Below are 25898 nucleotides of genomic sequence, written 5' to 3' on the forward strand. Positions count from 1 at the left end.
CGGCTCGGCCACAGGTTACCTGCGGGAGCGAGGAGCGCAGCCTGGCAAGCGGGCGGCTGGAGGCGGCGGCGCTGGGTAGCGCCGAGGCCCAGGGGCCGCCGGAGTCAGCAGGAGGCCGTCCCCATCGTCTTTCTTCGCCCTCCACCGGGTCCCCTGCATCGGTTCCTGCGGCGCGGACGTCCAGCGCGGGAGAGAAAGGTAGGGTGCTGAGGGCCGGCGCCCCCCACACCCCGGCAAACCTCTGATCTGGGAGGACGACGTCGGGAATGGGGACGCTCCTCTTTCGGCGCCCCTAGATCGTGTTTGCTCGGGGAGGAGACCCAGACAGAGCGCGTTGCCCCCTTTCCTGCGGCCTCTGGGAAAGCCGGGGCCGGAGGGGTGCGGGGAGGGGGGTCATCCTGAAGCACCTCTCTTAACGCTTTGCTTCAGTTGCCTCCCTAGAATATAGAACTTTGAAGGGGGTGAGGGCAGAGAACTTTCTCGTCTTTGCTCGTCCCCCTCCTATTTCTCCAGTGAGCTCAAAGAGTTTGAAGAAAGTGGTGGTGGTGATGCTGGTGATAGGGTTGCCGGATGTCACCAGGTATTACTCCCAGACCCAATCTGCGGGCGCAGAGGAGGGTCCCCTCTTGTCGCCTAGCGCACCCTGCCGTCCCCTGGCCTTCGGGCCGGCCTCCAAGTGACCAGGCTAGGCTTGGACGCACCAGCAGTCTGCCTCCCTTCCCTTCACCAAGGGGGTGCAGGCGTGGAAGAGCGGGGGCTGCTCAGGTTGGAATTAAGCTTTATAGAGTTAGCAAGTGGCATCTCCGGGGCCCGAGGAAGAGAGCACGTTGTTTGGTTTGAGTTCAGATATCAGTTTACGGACACTTGTGTTGGGAATTTCAGTGTGGTACTTCCGGTAGATTTGGGGGACTGGAGGGGAAGTGAGCATTATTTGTGACCGAAGAGGGACTTCAGTTCCGTAAAGCTGGTGGAGAACGTTTTCCCAGAAGCACAGTGAGATGGTTCAAGCGGTGGTTAAGAGATCTAAGAGATCTGCTTTGGGGTCATGAGATTGAGTCTTGATGCCACTACTTGTTAGGTGTGTGACTTTGCAAAACCCACTTTTTTGAACCTTAGGTTTTAGAACAGTAAACTGGGTGTATTATACATAACCTGGTAGTATTGTTGTGGAAATAAAATGATGCTAGTAAAATACTTGGCATGATGCTCTTGAACGTTAGCTATCTTTTTTGTGAACCTATTGGATAATGATATTCATGCGTAGTTAATCTAAGTGGAAAGCGCTTAGGTAATGCAGACAGACACCTGGGTCCATGGTCCCACACTGTACTGATTGTCCCTGAGGTGAGGTCTCCCATGCTTAAAATAGCAATAGCAACCTATTGTTCTCACACTTAGTAGGTGCAACTCTATATGTTTAGCTTCTAGCCTACCTAGCAAGTGCTTAGCATATGGTAAACGAAGAATTTTTTTAAAATTAGGTTATAAATTAAAATGTGAAGTTTTCTGTCCTTTAGGTCTAAGTGGGGAGAGTATAAGAGAGGTGAAGAGGAATAAAACAGACCAAAAAACAGCTACTTGTGTGTTGTTGGGAGGTATAAATCAAGAGTGATTAAGAAATGCTAATTTGTTAACTCCTTATTTGTTGGTGGTAGCACCAAAAAATAACCTTACCTTCTTACTGAGACTCGCCAACCTCTCCAAAGCTCCAGATAAGCATATACTCAAGTAAAGCAGATGGCTTGTGATCCAGTTCTGCTTAGAAGGCACACTTCCAACTCCCAAGGCCTTCCCATGTAGAAATTCTGATGCAGCCACTGTGAAACATACATTCAGAAAGTATAAAACTTAGAGGTACAATTTAAAGAATAAGAACAGAACACACACCCAAGTACCCATTACCCAGCTGAAGAACTAGAGCATCCCCAGGATGTTGGAGCACCCCGTACCCCCACTTAACATTTTATATGTGTTGACCTGGAGAAAGAAGATAACTACCAAGAAGGATTCCTGATGGCTAACTGGACTCAAATTTAAAAACAGAGCCTTGTGACTGTTTTTAAATGGGCTTCTCATGCAAGCTGTGCTTCAGGGAGAAACCTGCATAAAACTGTTTGCCTTCTGTACTGAACTGCCTGCCTGCACTGTATTCCTGCCATCTGAGCCAACCCTTATAAAGGAGTTCCTGGAATCGTATTTCAACCAATAGGACTGACACTTTCCCCATCTCATTGGAGCTGCACAGCTGTATCCACATTACTATCTTCACTGACCAATCAGAGCAGCTCCATTTTAACCAATCAGGACAGTGCTTTTTGGACCAATCAAACTGTGAGAATTTGGAGTCCTCATTTGCATGAAGATGGACCAGTCATGGACCAGGGGCAGGGACTTCCCTCTGTATAAGTCAGCTCTTCTCTGGCTGAGAGCACACTTTACCTATCCACTGAAGACTGCATTCCCCCCAAGTCATCTCACCAGGGCACAGCACAGCAGGTAGACACAGCAGAGCTGTCTACCCAGGGAGGAGCCCTGCCCCAGGGCTGCCTTCTCCAGCCATGCTGTTTCATAATTGAGCTGTGACACTTTCATATTGAGCCGTTCCACAACCATGCTGTTTTCACAGCTGTGCTGTATCACAGTTGAGCTGTTTGCACTGAATAAAGTTTCCTTCTTCACCACACCCCAAATCAGAAGCACCTCAAATTGGGGATGCCTGTTGGTTGTTGAATTGGCACCAGCAGCCATTAGTTGACATATAAAAAATTCTGTGGAAGGAAAGTTTCCAAAGAAGCAGTTCCACAATAACCTGGAGCATTCTTATAGAACTTAAAAGCAAGATAATGAAAGTAAAATAGAAACCACAAAAAAGCTGAAAGTATCAAAGTGCTGGGATGGGACAGTCTCTCTCTCTCAAGCCCCTGCTCCCCCTTTCTTTGGCACAGGCTCCCTGGTTGTGTTCTGTCTTTGTAGGGGAGGCCTGGTCTCTTCCAACATAGCTTGGAGGCTATAATTTTAAAAGCTTTGCTTGAATCCCTGAGAATTGAAAACAGTAATTTTCATGCGTGTGTTTTAGAAGTTTTTAAAAAAATACGAATTACCCAGGAGACATTGTATGGGATTTGAAGGATCAAGCTTATTGAGAGTGACCTTTAAAAATGGTTTTAACTCAAATTCTTCTTTTCCTGGTTATGATGTTTATGTTATGGACTTTGTTTTAAGTTATTTCTTCACACTGCTCTCCTTGATCAATCTTGCACAACTGTCACTTCTTTGTTAAAGCAATGATTCCTAAACTTGTTTCGTGATGCCTTTGGTATTTTGTCATACTGCCCTAACTAGTAAGTAGTTAGTAGTAGTTAGGTTCAAACAGTGTAATGAACATTTATATCCTAACAACATAGAAGCTGTTTGAAGAAAATAATACACAGAAAATGAGAGAACAAATATTTTTATATCATTCTTAAATAACCACAGTTATAAACAGGATGCATGTGCCTATACTATTTCTCAAATCTTGGGATCAGATTGGATACCACCACTCTCATTTCCTGTCTCATTAATTTTTCTGCAGCACTTGCTTTTTATCACAGCAACCACTGGAAGCCCAAGCTTTGCAAAGATATGATGTCATTGGGCAGCCGGATGGCTCAGTTGGTTAGAGAGTGAGCTCTGAACAACAGGGTTGCCGGTTGGATTCCCACATGGGCCAGTGAGCTGCGCCCTCCACAACTAGATTGAAGACAGCAAGCTGCCCCTGAGCTGCTGGAGGGGCAGCCGGATGGCTCAGTTGGTTAGAGCGCGAGCTCTCAACAACAAGGTTGCCACTTAAATTCCCACATGGGATGGTGGGCTGCGCCCCGGGAAACTAAAGATTGAAAATGGCGACTGGACTTGGAGCTGAGCTGCGTCCTCCACAACTAGATTGAAGGACAATGATGTGGAGCTGATGGGCCCTGGAGAAACACACTGTTCCCCAATATTCCCCAATAAAATTTATATATAAAAATAAAAGATATGATGTCATTGATAGGAATGTAATTGCAATCTAATGTAGAGACTGAACTACCATGTTTCCCCGAAAATAAGACCTAGCCAGACTAATATAAGACCGGGTCTTATATTAATTTTTGCTCCAAAAGGCATTAGAGCTGATTGTCTGGCAAGATCTTATTTTCGGGGAAACACGGTACCTCCAGCTTGTAGAATCAGAGTGTCCAACATGTTACATACACTATGTATGTTTCCCTGGAAATTTTCAAATATCGTAAGTTTTCCCTTTGAATTTGCTACAGCACCCGGAGTACTGGTGTACAGTTTGGGAATTGTTGGTCTAAGGCTGGGTGTCCAAACTTTTTTCTACGTTTTTCACCAAGCGCCATATGCGGTAAAATACACAAACAGCAGGGCCACTCACTCGAGGTGAAGTACGTATTGCCTCACCTGGTTTATTAAAGTAAACTAAATATATTTTTGGAATTTGCTGTGGGCCAATATAAAATGGATTGCGGGCCGCAGTTGGCCTGCGGGCCGCAGTTTGGACACCCCTGGTCTAAGGTAAAACCCCCTTCTGGGGAGAGAATAGTTACTAAGGAAAGGGCCTTCTTGAAATCGCCCCAGGTTAAGCTTCTGTGTATTGAGCTAAGCCTTAGTTTTCTCATCTATGTAAAATGGAGTGGCAAAAGCCTCCTCCTGGGGACAGTAAGAGGATTAAGCTAGATAATATACATAGAATCATCTATAAAGGGCCCGGAATGTAACAGTCTCAAGAAATTGTAACTATTTCATGATTGTTAAATAGTGCTAAAGAAATGTCCTGTAATAGGTATATATCATTGCCCCTATTTAAGAATAGTCAGTGCCTGAAATCTCAATCTTAGCAAATAAATTACGAAGTTGACATAAAATGATATATCATTTTTCAAACAGCAAACTCTGGTGTACCACTGTGGCACTTGTTGATTTTTCAGACTGTTGTGGGAGTGCTCGTTTTCACTTGCCTGTGTGTGCCCTGGTTTGGGGAGGAGGTCATAACTGATTGAAGGGAGAGGCCTGAGCCTGGACCAGTGGGCTTCTGATTGTAGGAGGAAGGTACATTGTCTTATGCCTTGGGAAGTTTGGATATGGGTGATAGGCCTGAAAACATTTCTAGCGGATTTCATCTATGCAGGTACTTACAGCACAGAGAGGCAGATAATCTTTGCAGACGAAAACAGTTTTGTTAAACTGCTAAGCATCACATGATCTTTCATATCATTAAGTGCTACTTGTTAATCCTCCAAGGAAAGGCTGACTTGAATGACAATATCACTCATGGCTGTCATGGCGCCTTTTAGGAAACATGTCCAGACCCCAAGCCTAAGTTAGAACCTGGTGATATTTTAACAACCTGTGAGAATACACTTAATAGTAATGTTTCCCTAGTATAGTTATTAATTTTTATTGTTGCTCTCTTCAGTTTTTTGTCATTGGGAAGCCTATACAGAACCATAGGTGATGCTTCCAAGTTGACACAAATATGGGTGGGTACAATTTTTATCTGTTTGTTTTGGTTCCTACTATTTTTCTTTTTCCTCTATAAAATTTGGATATTTTTGTGTGTAGGAGAAACTATGTGATTCTTGTTAACAAACTGTTTTCTTTTTTCCATTTGATGCCCGTAGATAAATTATCAGCATTATTTTTATTTAACATATTGCTCCTTTTAAAAAAAAGTAAGTAAGAATTTCAAACCTTTCCCTGGGTTGGACTAATTATATCTAATTCTCAACATCTTATGATTTTAGGGTATAAAGTACAAAACTACATTGTAGGTAATAAAACATGGATTAAAATGATTTGTTTCCCCCTTTTTGTCTGCTAGTGGAAAGACAACTGACCAAGTTTGAGCAGCGATTTAACTATTAGAATCTGATATTCTAGGCACAAAGTGCTTTTGGAAATGCTTGACTCTTGGTATTTTCATATAAAACTAGGAAAGGGTATGTAAGGATTAAAACATTTAAAACTAAATTTGGGAGTTAATTGGCAGCTGAATGGACTTAACTCATTTTCTACATCACTGATTTGTCCTCAGTTCAAGAATGGAGATTATGGAAATATTTCTGTCCATGATAGTAAAAAACATTCTTGGGGGGAAAAAGTGAATTTATTGGAAATCAGCAAATACTAACCAAGAATGGGTTAGCTCAAAGTAAACTGATCTTTACACCTAAACAGAATCCAGCAAGGCCTATTTTTTTTGTCTGTTTTTGTTTTTGTAAAGGACATATGCTTTGAGAAATGTTTCCAAAATGAATGGAAACAAAAGAACAAAGTCAATTTTTCTGTGCAGATATGAGGTAAAAGAAAGATGACTATAGAACTTAGTTCTCTTGAGTCTGTGACCTTTTCCACGTTAGCGTTAGGAACCCCACTCTCCATTATCTGGTCAGGTTGGGTAAGGCAGTGGGAAATGGACGAGTGCATCCTGGGCCTTAGGAATCAGGAAACTTGGCACAGGCCTGGCCACCGATTAACTGTGGAGCTCTAGACAATTTCTCAGAGCCTCAGTTTTCTCTTCACTAAAAAAGTGTATAGTTTTGTGAAATGATATAGACTCCCAGTGTAAAAGAAGCACTTGTTCTTCCATACTGCTGGAGACAGGTGCCCTGGAATTAACCTGATGGTCTGTGGACCAAGGAGAACTAATGAGATTGTTAACCTGATGTAATCTGATGATTTCCTTTTATTCTGAACATCAGTAGCTTATTATGTAGCGTCCTTTTAAGACTTTGTATGTGTGTATTCACATTTTAGAATATAAACCAAAAGTACCGTTTTATTTTAAAAAACTTGATTCCATGGTCAGAAAATTTATATTCTTTTTTTTTTTTTTTTTTTTTTTTTAAGGAGGGTGCAGCTCACAGTAGCCCGTGCGGGGATTGAACTGGCAACGTTGGTGCTACCAGCACCATGCTCTAACCTACTGAGCTAACTTGCTGCCCCCAGAAAGTTTGTATTCTTAGTTCAGTGAATCGAGTTTTCAGTTTTTAAAAATGTCTGCATTTTGTTCTAACTAGGAAAGTCCCATAGGAATCTGATATGCAAGGAAATTGCCTCGAGGTGGTGTTTTAGGAGTACTGGGGCTTTTTCCTCTCTGCATCTTTATGAAAATTTTAGAGACTTTCTGCAATGACCATACATTAAGTTTATAATCAGGTAAATAAATCAGGATAAAAGTTTTAAAAATTACACAAGAAAATTCAGTATTAGTCAAATGTGTTTTTGTTCCCATAGTGGAATTATTTAGATGTTCTAATAACTAAAATATCTCCTGAATGAGAGGTAAAAATATAATGACATGAGATGGACCTATTTTATCATGCTGATGTAATAGTGATTTGAGTTTATTACTGAGGATAAAAAATAAACCAAGTCATGAATCATCAACTTTGAAAATTTCGATTCAGATTTTTCACAAAACTAAAAGTTATTTCTTTCTCTTTGTTAGGCATAACATATCTCATGCTAGTTTGTAAACTTATTTTCTAGCTAGAAAATGCCAAGTTCCAGCATGAAATTCTGAATTTGACCCAGTTTGGGTAGAATGCTGAGATGCACTGTATCCTATTTTATGTTATGCCATATATAGTATAAAATATCCAAGTACCAGCGAGTAGACTTCCTGAGTGCGTATATATGGATGTATTTGAGTCTCTTAGATAATATGCCCTGTAAATACTCATAGCCGCTTTTGGTTAAGAGGCATGGGCTACAGAGCTGATCTATTTTTTTAAAAAAATTGTTTTTTAATTAAAAAAAATTCAACTATAGTTGACATATAATATTATATTAGTTTCAGATGTACAGCATAATGGTTAGACATTTATATAACTTACAACGTGATTCCCTCTGATAAGTCTAGTACCCACTTGACACAGTACATAGTTACTATAATATTATTGACTATATTCCCTATGCTGTACTTTACATCCCCGTGACTGTTGTGTAACTGCCAATATGTATTTCTTAATCATTTAACCTTTTTTTACCCAGCCCCCCAACCCTCCTCCCATCTGGTAACCATCAGTTTGTTCCAGAGCTGATCTTACTGGTTGTGACGCCTGGCTCTGCCACCTATTGGTTGTAAAAATTTTGACAATTTACTTAACTTCATTATGCCTTAATTTCCTTATCTGTAAAATGGGGATTTGAAATAGTTTTGTACCATGATTGTGGAGGTGGTTACATAAATCTATATATGTGATAACATTTATAGAACTGCACACATATGCAGAGTAAATGCATGGAAAAAGCAAAATCCAAATAAGGTCTCTAGTTTAGTTAATATATTATACCAATGCCCATTTCCTTGTTTTGATAATTATGCTGTGGCTATGGAGGATATATCACTGGGAGATAGAGTACACGGGAACTCTCTGTACTGTTTTTCTTGTGATAAAATATATATAACAACATTTACCATTCTAATAATTTTTAAGTATGCAGTTCACTGGCATGAATTACATTCACGATACTGTGTAACCATCTCCAGAACTTGTTCTCTGAAACTCTGTACCCATTGAACAATAACCCCCCCAAGCCGTTCTCCCCCCAGCTCCTGGTAACCACTATTCTACTTTCTCTGTTTTAACCACTGTGACTACTCTAGATGCCTCATATAAGTGGAATCATATAATATTTGTCTTCTGGTGACTACCTTCTTTCACTTAGCATAATGTGTTTTTTGGTTCATGTGCTATTTTTGCAACTTCTGTGTGAGATTAATATTATTTCAAAATATAGTTTCCCTGTTAAAAAGAATTCCATTGATGGTGCCCCACTGCTGGACTGTACCAAGGCACTGAAGTTAGGGATAGTGCAGGATGGCCAGAAAGGCTGAGGGGTGACATTAGTACCTCTCTTTCCTTCCTTCTGCTCATCTCCAGTCATTGGAGAAGCCATGCAAGAAATCGCTGTATTCTCTCTTGCATATGGAAGTATCTGCATTATTTATTAGTAGGTTCCTATACCAACCCGAAATGCGGCTATTAAATCTTCCACTGAAATAGGAATTCTTAATCTGGTGTTCATTGGTGGGCTACAGATACTCTAAGAGCTGCCAGAATTTAGGTATAAGTATTTAAGTGAATGCTTATATGTATATTTGAGAGGGAAGACATCCTGTATCAATATCTTCCCTCTTAAATATATGCAAAAAAAGCTCGTAAGCACAAGAAAATACTGTTTACAGAGCTCTATCCATCCCATTATGGCGTCTTTACTTGGGTATCTTAGCTGCTTTCCATTATCTGGTGTGTCTTTTTACCTACCAACCTCCAGAGGCTTTCTTTCTGCTCAAACTTGGGATAAGCCTGAACAGTTTTTTTCCCTTAGAGGCTCCAGCCATTCACCTGTACCCTACAAACTTCAGGACCCATTTTCAAATGCCAGAGGAGCTCCAGAGTAAACTATCTTGGAGGTCCCAGTTGGGCAGATGGAGAACTAAAGTCTCTGTGCAGGACTCAGTCTCACAACTGCCACATCTCTCCCCACCTTCCTTAGGTGCCAGAAAAATGGGAAGAAAATAATACATGAGGTATAATACACAGCTATGGAAAAACTCATTAAGTAGTACTGAATGACTGAAGTTCAGTAAATTCTGCCTTGTGAAATGCAGATTTAATTTTAAGATCATCTTCTGGTTTGCATTTGTGTTTTAATTATACTATAAATATGTCATACAATGCATTCTTCCTTGTGTAGTATCCAAAGATTTAGGTGAGCCATTGCCTTGATATATTGTAAAAGATGTTAAGTATCAGAATTTACTTAATAAATAGGGCCGTCCAGTCACTCAGACTGGCTCTTAACTCATATTAATCAATTGCGTAAATGGTTAAAATTGTAACTTTTTTTTCTTATACATATGACTCCTCAATATTTGCATTCCGCTTAGCAACCCTTTAATTAATCATAATTTAACCCTTTTATCCAATTCAAATATATTCTGTTAAGGTTGGCTAACTGCTATAACAAATATCTCCAAATCTCAGTGACTTAATCTAGTGAAAGTTTATTTGCAGCTCATACAAGTTTAAATCTGTTATTTCTGGTTGGGCAGCTCTCCTAGTTAGCTTTTCTTCAAGTGACTCAGGGATGAAAAAAGATCCTTCCATCTTGTGATGCCACCATCTTCAACATGGTGTCTCCAGTGTCACTACAAGAGGGAACAGAGTATGGAAAAGGCAAAGCAGATTAACTACCTCCACCAGCAAGTGAAAACATCACTTCTGCTCACATTCCATTGTCCAGAACCAGTTCATAGCCCCACCTCGATTTAAGGAGGCTGCAAAATGTAGTTCCTGGCTGGACAGCTGCTTCTGAGAAATAAGCCTTTACCTTGGAGGGGAACTGAATTCTTTGGTTGATAAGTAGCCATCTTTATACCAATGTGCTCGTCTTTTTACTGATCAGTTACGAGTAACTGCCTTCATGTAATTTATTTCTCACTTTACAGACATCAGTACCTAAAGTATTATGTCTTTGTAGTGTAAGGTGTGGATGGTACCTCCATACAGGAAACAATTATACCGTAATTGCTGTGTGAGCAAATAAAAATGGGATTAAGCCATCTAAGGTTCATACATTTGTTAGGGAATGAAGCATATTTGATTTACTCAGAGTCATCCAACCATGTAGAGAATTGTATATTTGAGAAAGATGGAACAGTGGAAGATTAGCAAAGAACAAGAATATGCATGTCTTATCAGCTTTGTGAACTGTTTTAACAGTTTAAAACGACTTTAAGCTGCTGGCAGTAGGCATGTGAAACTTCCCTTCCAAAAAAAAAAAATGTCTTCACTTTGGAATGTATTACAAAATCACAAAATGTATATGTCACTTTTACTTATTTACTCTTAAGGGAAACTAAAGTTGTAAGATTCGGATCTATTTATCTATTTACTTGAAGTAAATTTGTGCCTAGAAGGGCACTCTTTGGCTACATCCAGCATCTGACAGCTACAAATGGAACATATTGAGGGATTAAAAAAAGATCATGTGAAAGATCTCAGTACCCAGCTGGAGTCATGAAAAGTGGTCCACAGCTTTATTTGTGTATGCTAACTATAGTGGTTCATTTATCCATTACTAGTTGAGATTGGGCTGTTCTACCCAAGGAAAGGGCCCAAATAATTAATATTTACCATCTTTTAAGTCCTATTTTTTTTTTAAAGTTATATTTCATGTTAGAATTAAAGATTCACTAGACCAAAGTTCTGTAAATTATAGTCATGGGCCAAATCTAGCCCACTGCTGTTTTTGGATATAAAGTTTTGTTAGAACACAGCCATATTTATTCATTTACATACTGTCTGTGGCTGCTTTCACATTATGCTGACAGGGTTGAGTAGTTGTCAGAGAGGCCATGTGGCCCACAACACCTAATATATTTATCTGTTCCTTTACAGAAATTGTTTGCCAGCCCCTTCACTCGACTTAAAATTAGCATTACTTGGTTTGAGAGTAACTCTGCTCCTGGCTAGGATTTACTTAATCTCTGGCCCACAGTTACCTCACCATCATAGTGGGGATAATAAAACTACCAGTGAATAAGGTGGATGAGGACACACTATAATGTTTTTATTTGACAGAAATTGCCATATACCAGAAGTGATGTGTGACATGGAGCCTTTCCATTGTGATTGAAAAATATGGTGAATGCTGCGACCAAGTGCCATCCATCATAAAGGCAGGGATCTTCACTATGGGAAGTGGTGCGTCAAACCTTAGTGTATGATAAGTTTCAACTTGTTCAGTGCAGTCAGTTGGCTGTGAGCTACGGTTGAGAGCAGGCGAGTTTTAAAGTGTGTCGTAAATCATCCTCCATCATTACAATGCTCTGTGTCACTATCACTTCTGATACGGGAATTTCTGTCAAATAAAACCATTACGGTGTGTCCTCATCCACCCTATTCACTGGATCTGGCACCATGTGACTTCTGGCTCTTCCTCGAAGTCAAAATGACCATAAAAGGAAAACTTTTTGAATCGATTCAGGACATGGAGGCAGCCACGACAGCACAACTAAAGACCATCACGAAAGAGGACTTGCAGAACTGCTTCAGAAAGTGGCAAGAACAGTGGGATAAGTGTGTTCAAAGAGAGCGGGCGGGGGTATTTCGAGGTTGTTAATGGCAATGTGTCTTTTACTGTAATAATTTTTTTTTAATTTAAACATTCACTGTATTTTGTGATCGTACTTCATAAGTCCTGGTGCTGTATATGTGCTTTAAGAATGGATATTTATTTAATTGTTCACAATTTCCTTACTCTCCAGAATGTATTATCCTGGGTTACTGCAATACTTAATGGATGGCTTACTCACTGAAACCTTTGTTTCCCTCCATTGGCTATTCAAAAACTTACTAAAGAGCTGCAAAACCCCTATTGAATAATAGTAAAATCCCCTGGCACCTGGTGGGTTTTTAAACAATATGGAAAAAAGTGAGGACCCCCCCCCAACCCAAGAAGCTCCAAAAGCAAAAAAATAAAAGTACGAATTTGAAGGAAGAATAAAAGTACCTCAGTACTTAATATGAGTGGACATATGTTGCTGCTATCCAGAGCACTGTTTTAAAACAGGATTAGGTGCCTTTAAACATTTTCCATGTTTGCCACCCTGCTGAAATAAAATCTGGATGTTTGATTGGATGTAAGCCATGCTATTTTGTACTTTGAAATGTAAGTAAATACTTTGTCATCCAATGAAGGACTTATAGCTAATTAGATACCTTCCTGTTGGCAGACATCTAGGGAAACTGATTTAAAAAACATTTCAAAATATCTTATATAAGATTATCAATGGATTCCTTTAAATAGTGAGTTCCCTTAGGCTCAGTATGTTTAATATATGATTAGAATTACTAAAATTCAAAGTATACCCTCTTTACAGGAGCCCATCGTTGCCAGGAAGGTAGGAATACCATTGCGGAACACATTCTCCAAATATTGTGAAGTAAACTGTCCTATTCTGTTGTTATTAAAATGATAGTTCTAGATCATTCCTTCCCCTCACATATATTTTTATAATTAATAATAGTTTTATAATAATAACCATTATTTTGATATACCAAAAACTAATTGTCTTGATGCTCAGTGCATTTCTGTCTTTAAATGCTAAATTCACTAATTCACATTATTTCTCTTGGTATTTAAAGACTCAAAAACACTAACACTGTGCTTATAATTGACTGTATCAAAAGTGACCTTGTTTTTGTGCATCTAAAAATAGAACATAAAATATTGTATCAGATTTTGCTCTAGGACTTCTGCGCTGTTTTTTTATTATGCCCCTCTATCCCCAGTCTTGAAATTACCATCATGTCAGGGACGTTTACTTTGAGAGTAAGAGAATAAGTCGTCAGAGACTTTTAGTATTTGTTCTGAATTTACTAGCCAACTAAATTGGATGGAAATTAAGAGCCCCGTTATATAAGGTGTACTTGTTAGTGTTAATGAAAGCTGTGTATAAAGTGGAGAGAAAGAATGTTCCCCAAATCAGGAAGCAAATGGAAGCCATGATGGAGTTTGTATGAAAAAAGTGACATCAGAGGGCATTCGAGTATTTAAGCACGGGGGGAAATGTTATGTTATAGTGCTCAATCTAGAAGGAAGGGCCAAGTACTGATTGTAACATACTTCTTATAAATTCATGGCAGTGCTGTCATGGCCTCACAGAATTACTCCTCTCTGCAAAGCCTAATCTTTCCACCTCAAAAATAACTTAGGAAAAATGTTTTAAGATCGATGACTCTTGGCCTCCCTATTTATTTGCCTTTTGCTTTCTGATTCGCTTGAAGCAATATAGCTTAAAACCCCAGGCCTCCACATTCAAACGTAGCTGAATTACCTTTCTTGGAAATGGACAATAAAGATGCCCTTCAGGGGGAGTCTGTTTCATGGGAGATTGGCAGGCTGTAAAAAGAGGAGTGCAGACCTGGCTGCCAGGACGGCCTGGGTTCTGGTTTCCTGTCTGACAGCAGCCTTTGTGCCCTCTGCCAAGTCACTTTCCTACCTCTGTGGCTTTTTTTTCCTTTTCTCTTGGAAAGGTGACCACAGATGGGTCCTCATTGACTAGTCCCCCGCTCTCATGGATTTAAGTCACAGAAACTTTTTTTTTAACTTAAAATCATTATAAGGCAGATACCTTTATACCTGCCACACTGCTCAGGAAGTGGAACTTTGCCGGTTACCTTAGAAGCTCATCCTTGTGTCACATCTCAATCTAACTCCCTCCCTCCTTGCAAAGTAACTGCAGGCAGTGCTCACTTTGCACGGTGTTGAGATACTGTGAAGATAATGGTGCACGCTGAAACCCTGATAAGCTACCCTAATGATCAGTGGGAGAAACTGCAATTGTTCTGAGACCTTTAAACATTTTGTCAACACATTAAATACTCTTACTGTTATAATTGTATAGGGAAATGAAAAAATAATACAATTTAGTATACTGTCATTTAAACCATTAGCAACAATGAGGATTAAACTTCATTTCTCTGTACAAACGTATCAAGAGTTTCAATAGCGTTTGCCTTCCTGTCCTCTATCTGATGATATAGAGCAAGCATCTTTCCTATGCATCGATGAATTTTTCAGAGTCCTTTTGAAGATTGCATCAGTTTCCCACATTTTATCTTTTGTGCTTTCCATGTTGAGAATTATCTCCAAGAGTTCCTTTAATGAGAAGTTTTTGCTGGTATCATCTCTTCATCCTTTTCATCTCAACCACTTTTTCTCATTTATGTCAATGAGGTTCCTTTGTTAAGTTCCTAGGGCTGCACAGGTAGCATTTTCAAGTGGTAACAGTGTCAGCATACCCCGGGTCAGCTATTTCTTCTATCACTCCATTCCATTCTATTCAAAGTTGACTTCCAATGTTACGACTTTCCATTTCTTCACTGCACTTTCTTTGTTGCCCAGTTTCCTCTTTCAATTGTTCATTTGGGTAAAATAGTATGTGGGTTTTTCACTGGGAGACACGGAGGCAGCACAAATATGTGGTTTTTGTCTGTGTGTGAACTGAGTAGCAGATGAGGAGTGACTGACCACTGACAGACTTTGAAGAAAGTAATGTGCTTGGTCACTGATCATGATGCACGTCTATTAATTACCTAGTGATTTGTTGTCTGAAGAGCAGTTAGTGAGGTTTGTACTTTATGTAGTTTCTCAAAATTAGTACACTGTGGTCAGTGAAATTTGAACCATGTTGTTGGAGGAATGGTGTAATGAGCTAAACTGTGAGAACTGAAATTGTATGTGCTAGAGCGATGTAAAGTGAAGACCGCCTGTGTTATTCTAACTTTTATAGTAATCATTTCCTTGTATTTTGTAATTGTGACCCAAGTATGCATCTTCAGTCACCATGATTAAGTGTTGTTCCGCAAATGTTTTTGTTATGTATTCTAAGTCTTTTTTTTTTTTTTTTTTTTTTTTTTTGAATCGATGGGCCGCCTTTTTGAATTAGCTTGCCAGGGCTGCCATAACAAAGTACCATCGAATAGGTCGCTTAAACAACAAAAATTTGTTTTCTCACCGTTCGGGAGGCTGGACGTCCCAGATCAAGGTGTTGGCAGGTTTGGTTTCTTCTGAGGCCTCTGTCCTTGACTTGCAGATGGTCGCCTTCTCCCTGTGTTATCACATGGTGGTTCCTCTGTGTGCATGCGTTCTTGGTGTATCTTTCTCTCATTATAAGGACACCGTCCTATTGGGTTAGGGCCTACCTTAACAGCCTCTTTTTAATGTAATTACCTCTTTAAAGGCCCTCTCTCCAAATATAGTTATATTCCTAGGTACTGGGTGTTAGAGCATCAACATATGAATTTTGGTGTGTAGTAAAGAAAATTTCTTTTCTTTACTACTTATCTGTCAAAATAGTTAGGCTGTTTGACCATTAGTGACATAAAACATAAACCACAGTCACATAAACTTTCTATTCAAGAGTCAGGATCATTCACTGCTGAAGGTTAGGCCCGGATTATGTTGGGTAAAATTATGTCCTAGTTACGAAGGCTTTATAAGAAAGCATCCCAGAACTTGGCAGCTTAAAACAGCAGTACTTGTTTATTATCTCTCACAGTCTGTCAGTTAGGAAATAGACAGTGACACAACTGAGAGTTTCTGACTCTGGTCTTTCAAAGAGATTGCAGTCAAATGCAAGCTGGAGCTGCAGTCATCTGAAAGCTTGACTGGGGCAAGAGGATTCACTTCTAAGATGTCTCATTCACATGGCTGGCATGTTGGCGGTGGCCGCTGGGGGGAGACCTCTCAGTTCCTTTCCCCATGTCTGCTTGAACATCCTTATGGCATGGCAGCTGGTTTCCTCTTGAGTGAGTGATACAAGAGGCCAAGACAGAAGCTGCTATGCATTGTCACTTTCACCATGTTCTGTTGGTCACGCAGATCCAGCCTTGATTCACTGTGGAGTGGGACTCCATAGGGCGTGAACAGTAGGGGGTATGAATTAATGGGAGCCATCTTGGGACTGGCTGCCATAAATTGGATAGGTAAAAAGAAACCTGTTTGCAAGTGGCTGGCTTCAAATGCTTGCATACTTCACATGCACGTCATCAAAATTACACATGTCAAAAATTAAATTAATTTTCTTCTTCACACTCAGTGAGCTAATATTTCTAAGAATTTTCAAGGTAACTTTTTATGTTCAGTCTCTATGTCTGACTAAGAGCATTTTACAAATCCAAATATATATATTTATCTGTTAGTAGATTTCTGTTCAGCTTTATCATTTGAGATACTGGTCTTAAATGGTGGATCCTGAACTCTAAAATGTGGCAGTAAGAATTTATTTATTTATTTATTTATTTATTTATTTATTTATTTATTTATTTAATTAATTAATTTAAAAAAATATATGGAACGCTTCACGAATTTCCGTGTCACCCTTGCTCAGGGGCCATGCTAATCTTCTCTGTATCGTTCCAAGGCAGTAAGAATTTTGGTTTATGTTACTAGGAAATAGTGTGACTCACAGGCTAAAGTTATTAATGCTGAAGTTTTCTGAGTGAACCCTAATAAATTAATTGAACTATTTTTCTCAGTTTCTTAGTCTGCTATATGAAAAAGAGATTTTTAATTACCCTATTTTAATGGTGAGGCTAACATATGAAAATTATGGGGAAAAACTGGTGATGATTTCGAGCTCTAATTTTATGGCGGAGTAGAGTGTATGTGCAATTCCACCGAGGGGCTACATCCTTGCCTAGTTCTTGGCCTGCGGTGTGCCCTGGGGTTCAGCACCATGGGCAGCTACTTCTGCGGCCAACCTTCGGTCTACCCTTTGAATTGAAAAGAGTGGTGGCAGAGCAACCAAGGGCAATCTGGGAGGGTGTATACTCCTGGAAATGTAGATATTGCATGTCCTGGTGGTTCACAGAGTTCATCCTCATTTGTCTTTCCTTTTTCCGATAGTCTGTTTTTCCAAATTACCGTGTCTTTAAGTTCATCGCCTCAGTTTCCACAAATCCAGCAATAAGTCAGATGAGTTTCAGGTTAATCAAAGGACCCACTTATTAGTCCTGTCCCAGAGAACTGGACTCTGCAATGTCCATTCTTGGTCTAGTCCTCCAGCTACTATTTCAACTTTCACTAAGGATCATTCATCTATCTGAGCAGCCTTGTAAGGCATAGGGCTGTTTTTATGTAAACGTGATGGCAATTATAAGCAGATGTGTCAGGCCTCATCTTTACTTCTTTCCACAAATATTTGCTCTGGACAAAGTAATTATTATAGACAAAGAAAGTAGACAATAGTATTTTTGCTATTTCTAGAACTATGCTGTTACTGTATAAAATTGATTAAATATTATCCTTGGTCCTAGAGAGTGTACATTTTAGGAAATAAAGCATTTTACTTTTGATTCACTTTCCTTTGTGGCAGTCTTAGAAATTGTCCTATTTGGGCTCTTCCTCATGTGTTCAATGTGAGGGTCCTGACAGCATTTTCCTAGAGCATACCAGATAGAGGAATAATGGGACCTGAAAGATAGTTATTACAGGAAACTTGCTTGACAGTGATCCATTTGGATAGTCATATAGTTATCATCAGTGAATGACTGATGATAAAAAAAAATTAATTTTTTCTTCTTTTTTTTTAGAGAGAGAGAACATGGGCAATATTTATAAGCCAAACCAACTTAGATAAGCAACTATTTAAATCAGCGGAGCTTCAAAAATGCCTTGTAGAGTGACAAGACTTAGAAAGTATACATTTTCAAAAAAAAATTTTTCTGCCTTGAATATTCTGCTACATCTGCTAGTTAGGATCATTTCGGGATGAAAATCACTGGAGGGGGAGAGGAAGAAATGAGATCATTATCTCCGAGTCACATCATCCACCATAGCTGGATTGTACTAATGCCATATCAGTGTTCTAGAATTCAAAAGTGGAGTGTTAGTTTCAGGAGATTCATATATATACCTCTGAAGTTACTGAGTTTCCTGAAATTGGGATCAATGGTTTCAAATATTACATATGCCTTTGTGTGACATAGGAAGGAGACTACTGGAAATGACAAGTGCATGTGCCAGAGCAGGAAGAACATATAAAGGAGGGGAAGCAAGTTGAGCAGAATAAAGGTGATTGGTAGGGAGAATTATTAGGTGATAGGAGAGAATGGAATTGTTATGAGATGAGATTTCTTATGACAGATTGTGAACTTGTGCTATAGTATTATGTGCTGTTTGTAGGAAGATATATAATCACCCAAGTGATTTAGCAGTATGGGGAAGCATGAGATTCATGGCTTTATGTTAAACCAACTTACATCTATTGCAAAGCTAATGCTCGTACTTTAGAATTAAAAAATTTTTAAAGTCCACATTCACTTATAACTCAGTATCATTTGTTAAATAAAGACGTGTGTGTGTGTGTGTGTGTGTGTGTGTGTGTATTACGTGCTTTGAGGCGGCTCTGATTCATGGTGACTATGAATGAGTGATGTCCACAGTGTCCTGTCTTCAACAGCCCTGCTCAGCTGCTGTGGACTCATGCCTATGGCTTCTTTTATGGAGTCAGTCCATCTCATATTAGGTCTTCCTCTTTTCCTGCTGCCTTCTAATTTTCCCAGCATTATTCTCTTTTCCAAAGATCCCTAAGTAGGACAGCTTCAGTTTTGTCATTTTTGCCTCCAGGAATGTTTCGGGCTTAATTTGCTCTAGGACCCATTTGTTAGTCTCTCTGGTGATTTGTAGATTTTTTAGATTTGTTCATAAATTCATTCATTCATAAAGATGTTTTACAGCCATTCATAAAGGAAGATGAGGAATGTTATTAAAATGAGAAGAGTATGAGCCCCTTAATGTATTGTACTTTGATTGGACTTTACATGGCTGTAGAAATGAGTGCATTATTCATTGCAAGGTTTTGTGAATAGAAGATGAAAAATTATGTTATTGAATCTTTATACCTGTGGAAGTTTCTCTAATAAATTGAGTAGTTGTTGCACTGTTTCATACAATTTATATTATAAAAATATAACTAAAAATCAACACATTTATATTCTATCTCACTCCACAGGCTCATTTGAGGTGACTAGTTGCTAGTTTTAAAAAATGTAGTGAAAGAAGTTTGCAGTATTTGTGTTTATGTGGGACCAGGCTGTTTTGCAGAGTCAAGTATTGAAATTTATTTGTCGCAGAGATGGGTGAATAATAAACAATTCTTTCTGAACATGTAATACAAGCTCCCTGTTGGTTTCTGTCTGTCTGCCTCAGGAACAAAGATGTCTTTGTGCTGCAGGTTAGAGACCCGGAGTGGAGTGGCTGGCTGGTAAGGACCAAAGAGCACCTGTAGGACGACAACCACGGTGACTTATGATGACTAGATTGTTTATGAAGTGCCAGTACGCTCAAGTCCTGATTGGAGTGGGGTTCACAAGTCTGTGTTCTGTTTTTTTCATATTTCATATATAACGTTTTGTTTTAGAGACAGAATAGGGTCTGTTGGATAAGATAATAAAAGATTGTCTTTGGAAATTTCCTATAACCGACTTTCTGTTTTAACAGATCTCTTGTTATTGGAGCCCTTTTTATTAATTTTTAAGGGACATTTTTAAACACAGAAAAGTACTTAAGTACTGACTCTCAAGAAGAGTTTTTAGTTTTTAACATCTTCATGGTGGGGACTTGATTTCCTGCTTCACAATATATGCTCAGCATAAGGTCTCTCAGCTTGTGGGAAACAGAACTAGAAAAGTGAAGTGAAGAACATCCATCCCTTCCAAAACTAGCTTTTATTTATAGCTGTAGCTTCTAACTTTATTACAGTGCTTTGTAAACTCACCAGATCTCATTACTTAACATTAGCAATAAACTGGGAGTCGTTTACATCTAGAACTGTCTGGGGCTTTTAGTGTAAAAATTGGATGCCTTTTTTTTTTACATCTTCAAAGGGTTATAAGTGACATATTGTCAAATCCATTCCAGAGTGGTGAGGAAAAAGAGAAAAAGAAATGGATCCTTTTCTTCTTTTGAAAAACAACTTTTTTCTTCTCCGTCTAGAGAATTTGGATAATTCTGAAATGTCAACCACTGGGTGATTTTTTTCATTCATTGCACTGAATGCTTGGCCCTTTCAATATGGAGACTCATGCCCTTTATGTCTGGGAAATTTTCTTCTATCATTTCTTTGGATAATTCTCCTCTTCTCTTTCTCTGTTTTCTCTTTTAAAACTTCTGGTACTCAGATATTGGGTTGAGCCTCTGTTTTGCTTAACTTTTCTGTCTCTCTCTCTGTCTTTGGTTCTACTTCCTGGGAGATTGTCTTATTTCCAATCCTTCTATTGAATTTTTAAAAATATTGTCAGTCATTTTTTTATTTCCAAGAACTCTCTTATGCTCTCTGATCATTCTGATCACTGCTTTTTCACTATAACTTGTTTTATAACACTTTAATATCAGATTACTAATTCAATACTTTTTAAATTTTATTTTAAGATCTTGTCAGTTACCAGCATTATTTCAGTTTGCTCCAGGGTTATTTTTTTTTATTTATCATGGTCTCTCCTGTTCTTTTTTTTGGAAACTTTCTTTGAATGTTTGGTGATCCGTGGTTTTCTGTTCATGTTTCAGAATAAAAGGCAGTTGGAGGCTCTGTGAGCATAATTATAGTGTATATTAAGGTCTTGTTTTAGGAACTGTTCAAACTCTCTAGAGAAGAAACTTATAATGTCAAAAAAAAAAACAAAAAAAAAGACAAACAGATGAATTCATACAATATGATAATAATTTTACAGATTGAAAAATAAAACTAAATGATATGAGGTGTAATAAAAAAAATACGGTGAATGCTGTTGCCGAGTGCCATCCAACTGAAAGGCAGGGATCTTCAATATGGGAAATGGCACATTGAACCTTAGTAACAGTGTGTGCCAAGTTTCAATTTGTTCAGTGCAGTCAGTCACGTGTGAGCTATGGTTGGGAGAAGGTGTATTTTAAAGCATGCCGTAAATCATCCTACATCATGACAATGCTCTGCGTCACACATCGATTCTGATACAGCAATTTCTGTCAAATAAAAACATTACAGTGTGTCCTCATCCAGCTTATTCACCAGCTCTGGCACCATGCAACTCTGGCTCTTCCCCAAAGTCAAAATGACCATGAAAGGTAAATGTTTTGAATTGATTCAGGACATCGAGGCAGCCACAACAGCGCAACTAAAGACACCCACGACAGAGGACTTCCAGACCTGCTTCAGAAAGTGGGAAGAACAATGGGATAAGTGCGTTTGAAGCGAGGGGGAGTATTTGGAGGTTGTTAATGGCAATATGTCTTTTACTGTAATAATCTTTTTAAATTTAAACATTTACCATATTTTTTCATCGCACCTCACCGTATATGGCTCATGGATATATCCATAAGTGGCAAAATCATCATAAAGGCAAAGGAAGGTAGACAAAAAATTCAAACAGAGCTTACACTTTGGGGCTGTCACTGGTGGGGAGCATAAAGAGTTTCAGTGTTATTGGTTACATTCTAGTTTTTGAATTGGGAAATGAGTTTTATTACTATCTTCATAACTTTCGTATATTGCATAGTTTTATATGTGTAAAATATGTCATAATAAAAATGAGAAATTTTGAAGGAAATTCCCTGCACCTGATAATGTGCGAGTAGGTGCTTGGCTGACAGGTGTTCTGTGCCTGGAGTTGAGGAGTTGACTGTTCATAATCAAGACCCCCCCCTTTCAACTTAGCATGTGATTTGAAAAAATGCCAGGGCCCAATGAATCAACATAAACAGGTGGGGTTATGCATAATTCTTTTGGAAACGTTATTGGCACCACATTCCCTGAAGTCCTGATATACTCTGGCCATAGATTCTTCCAGACACCATTTTGTCTTCCCAGGGATGTCCAGCTTCCCAAGAGATACGTCCAGCAGTCCCGGTTTACCTGCTGGTCTTAAAGTTGCATCTTTTGCCTTCTGCGAGGTGCCTCAGGCACTTTTGTACCGCGTTTACTGCTATCACACATCTCTGTCAGGCGTTATGGGTCAAAACTCTTTAGCTACGCAGGAAATAAAGGCATAAAGGGAAACCTCAGTGGAGTAAAGGAGCGGCTGGGCGAGGAAGTGCGGTATTGTGGTGAATGCCCACTGGTTGAGAGATCACGGGAGGAGCATGGCCAGATGTGCATCTTCACTCTGCTCACTCTTCAGTACCAGCATCGATTCAGGTGTGTGTGTGTGTACGGGGTGGAGGTGCATCGTTTTTATTGGTTGGTGCAAAAGTAATTGCGGTTTCAAAGGTTAAAAATAATCGCAAAAATCGCAATCACTTTTGCACCAACCTGATAACGTTAAAATGTTTGAGACAGAGAGCATCATCATCATGAATCATTGCGTGTGGGGCACTGATGGCCAGGTACAACTGTAGACTTTCATTTTCTCCTCAATTTGTGTTTGTGTCCACCCCAGGACCAAGTGGTTATAAGTCCCAAACTCCCGCAGAGTTTTGCAGGGCAAAATTGTCCCTTTCTCCAAGTGCCCCCTGTCTACACACCAAGCCGAGGCTTCTTCTCCTACCCCTGAAAAATCAAATTGCCACTTTTCCACTGGCTTTCTATCTTCCCCAACTGTTGAAATCTCTCTTCTGCTTTTGGTCGCTCCCATGTTCTATTCCCTAATGTGCCTTATCTTTATGCCTTTTCTCTCACATGAGGGGGGCCTTTGGTGGGAGAGAAGTTAGCGGAGGTGTTGAATAAGCTTCTTTAATCAGAGACCATTGTTAACATAATGAGGCATCTTGTTTCCTCCCCTGCCCCCCGCTTTTTGTTTCAGCTTTATTGAAATAAAATTGTAAGGTATTTAAAGTGTACAACATGACGTTTTGATATACATACTTTATGAATGGATTCTCCCCTGAGTTAATTAACACATCCATCATTTCACATAGTTACATTCTTCATGTGCGCGAGAACATTTCCGTTCTATTCTCTCAGCAAATTTCAATTATATGATACCTGTATAGTGTTATCAACAATTGTCACCATGTACATTACATCCTCAGACCTTATCCATCTTGTAACTGAAAGTTTGTACACTTTTACCCACCTCTCCCTATTTCTCTACCCGCCAGCCTTTGGCAGCCACTTTTCTATTCTCTGTTTCTATGAGTTCAGCTATTTTTTTTTTTTTTTAAGATTCCACATATGAGATCATGGCAGTATTTATCTTTGTCTGATTTATGTCACTTAGCTTAATGCCCTCCAGGTCCATCCATGTTGTTGAAAATAATAGGTTTCCTTCTTTATTTTTTTAAGCTGAATAAAATTCCATTGTGTATGTATGTGTGTGTGTGTGTGTGTGTATGTGTATATATATCATTTTTTTCTTTGTCCATTTATCCATCATTGGACACAATAACCTTGGTTATTGTGAATAATGCTGCAATGAACATGGGAGTACAGATATCTTTTTGAGATGATTTCATTTTCTTTGGATATATACCCAGGAATGGGATTGCTGGGTCATAGTTTTTTTCCTCCTATTTTAAGATGTTTCTATATTTTCATATATATATATATATATATATATATATATATATATATATTTTTAAAGCAAAATGTATTAGCAGTTTTGTAACTTATTTTTCCCACCGAGTGTTTTTTTTGTGAGCATTTTTCGTGCTATAACATGTTTCAAAAACATGATTTCTTAAATAACTGCAAAATATTTTATCACGGATATACCATAATTTTACTGGTTTCCTATTATTGGACATTTAAGAAACATCTAGTATGTCATTTAAAAAAATAACACTGAAACTTTATTGTACATATATGTTTTATACTCTAATTCCTTAATATAGGTTATCAGAAATTAAATTACTGGGTGAAATATATGAATTTTTTAAAGGATCATATCATATTTTACAAATAATTATATCTTAATGCAGTATTTCACCCAATTGGAGATCTTATGAGTTTTTCAAAGAATATATAGAAACTAGATACAGAGAACATATTGATGGTTTCCAGATGGGAGGGGTTTGGGGCTATGGGTGAAAAGGGGGAAGGAATTAGGATGTACAAATAGCAGTTATAAAACCAGTCGTGAAGATATAAAGTACAGCATAGGGATTATAGTCAATAATATTGTGATAACTATGTATGGTGCCAGGTGGATACTGGACTGATTGAGGTAATCACTTCATAAGTTATATAAATGTCTAATCACTATGTTGTACACCTAAACCTAATGTATTGAATATCAACTGTAATTGAAAAATAAAAACAAATTATAAGAAAAGAATATGTAGAAACTATTATTTATTTTGGATAATCTTATTTTACAGAAAAACAAACAAACAAACGAAAAACTTGATGCTTATTTTTGGGCCTGGTTCAAGAAACTTTTTTCTTTTACACAATTTTATTTTATTTCTAAATAAGAATGGTATATATTTAAGGTGTACAGCATGATGATTTTCTACACATAGTGAAATGATTACTACCGTCAAGTTAATTCATGTATCATCTCCTCATATACCTTTCTTGTGTGTGATGAGCACCTGAAATGCCTCTCTTAGCTTATTTTCAGTATTCAGTACAATATTAATTATAGTCATCTTGCTGAACATTAGATCTGTAGCTTATTCATCCTACATAATTGCAAATTTATACTCTGACCAACATCCCTCACCTCTTCCCACCCTCAGTAACCATTCTACTCTCTGCTTCTATGAGTTTGACTTTGTTAGATTTCACATATTAGTAAGATCATGCAGCATTTGTCTTTGTGTGACTGGCTTACTTCACTTAGCATAATGTTCTTCAGGTTCATCCATGTTGTTGCAAGTGACAGAGGTTTCCTTCTTTTTTAAGGCTGAATAATATTCTGTACATACATTCATACATACATTGATGGAAACTTAGGTTGAAACCGTATGATGACAATTGTGAATAATGCTACAATGAAAATTGGAATGCAGATATCTCTTTGAGATACTGATATACTGATTTCATTTCCTTTGGATGTATACCCAGAAATGGGATTGCTTGGTCATCAGGTAGTCTATTTTTAATTTTTTGAGGAAACTCCACACTGTTTTCCAAATGGCTATATCAATTTACATTCCTACCAACAGTGTATAAGGTTCTCTTTTCTCCACATCCTTGCAAACACTTGTTATCTTTTGTCTTTTTGATAATAGCTGTTCTAATTGGTGTGAGGTGATATCTCATTGTGGTTTTGATTTGCATTTCCCTGATAACTAATAATCTTTTCTTATATCTGTTATCCATTTGTATGTCTTTTGAGAAATGTCTATTCAGGTCCTTTGCCCATTTTTTAATTGGGTTATTTATGTTCTTTCTACTGAGCTGTTTGAATTCCTTA

The 25898-nt window shown here is 38.5% G+C and overlaps 1 protein-coding gene and 1 non-coding gene across 3 annotated transcripts in view; one reads left to right on the plus strand and one right to left on the minus strand.

Annotated features, from left to right (window-relative positions):
- ANKRD6 (ankyrin repeat domain 6) overlaps window positions 1–25898 on the plus strand; it is a 168095-nt gene continuing 142197 nt past the window's right edge. For both annotated transcript variants that reach the window (XM_033102734.1, XM_033102739.1), the window contains exon 1: window positions 1–198. The gene's annotated coding sequence lies outside the window, so the exon portion shown is untranslated. The remainder of the gene's footprint in view (window positions 199–25898) is intronic.
- On the minus strand, window positions 16907–17018 carry LOC117020957 (U6 spliceosomal RNA). Its single transcript, XR_004422781.1, has one exon. It is a non-coding gene; the product is annotated as a U6 spliceosomal RNA (small nuclear RNA).

This window comes from Rhinolophus ferrumequinum, chromosome 3 (assembly GCF_004115265.2).
Source record: "Rhinolophus ferrumequinum isolate MPI-CBG mRhiFer1 chromosome 3, mRhiFer1_v1.p, whole genome shotgun sequence".
In the NCBI taxonomy this organism is placed as follows: Eukaryota; Metazoa; Chordata; class Mammalia; order Chiroptera; family Rhinolophidae; genus Rhinolophus; species Rhinolophus ferrumequinum.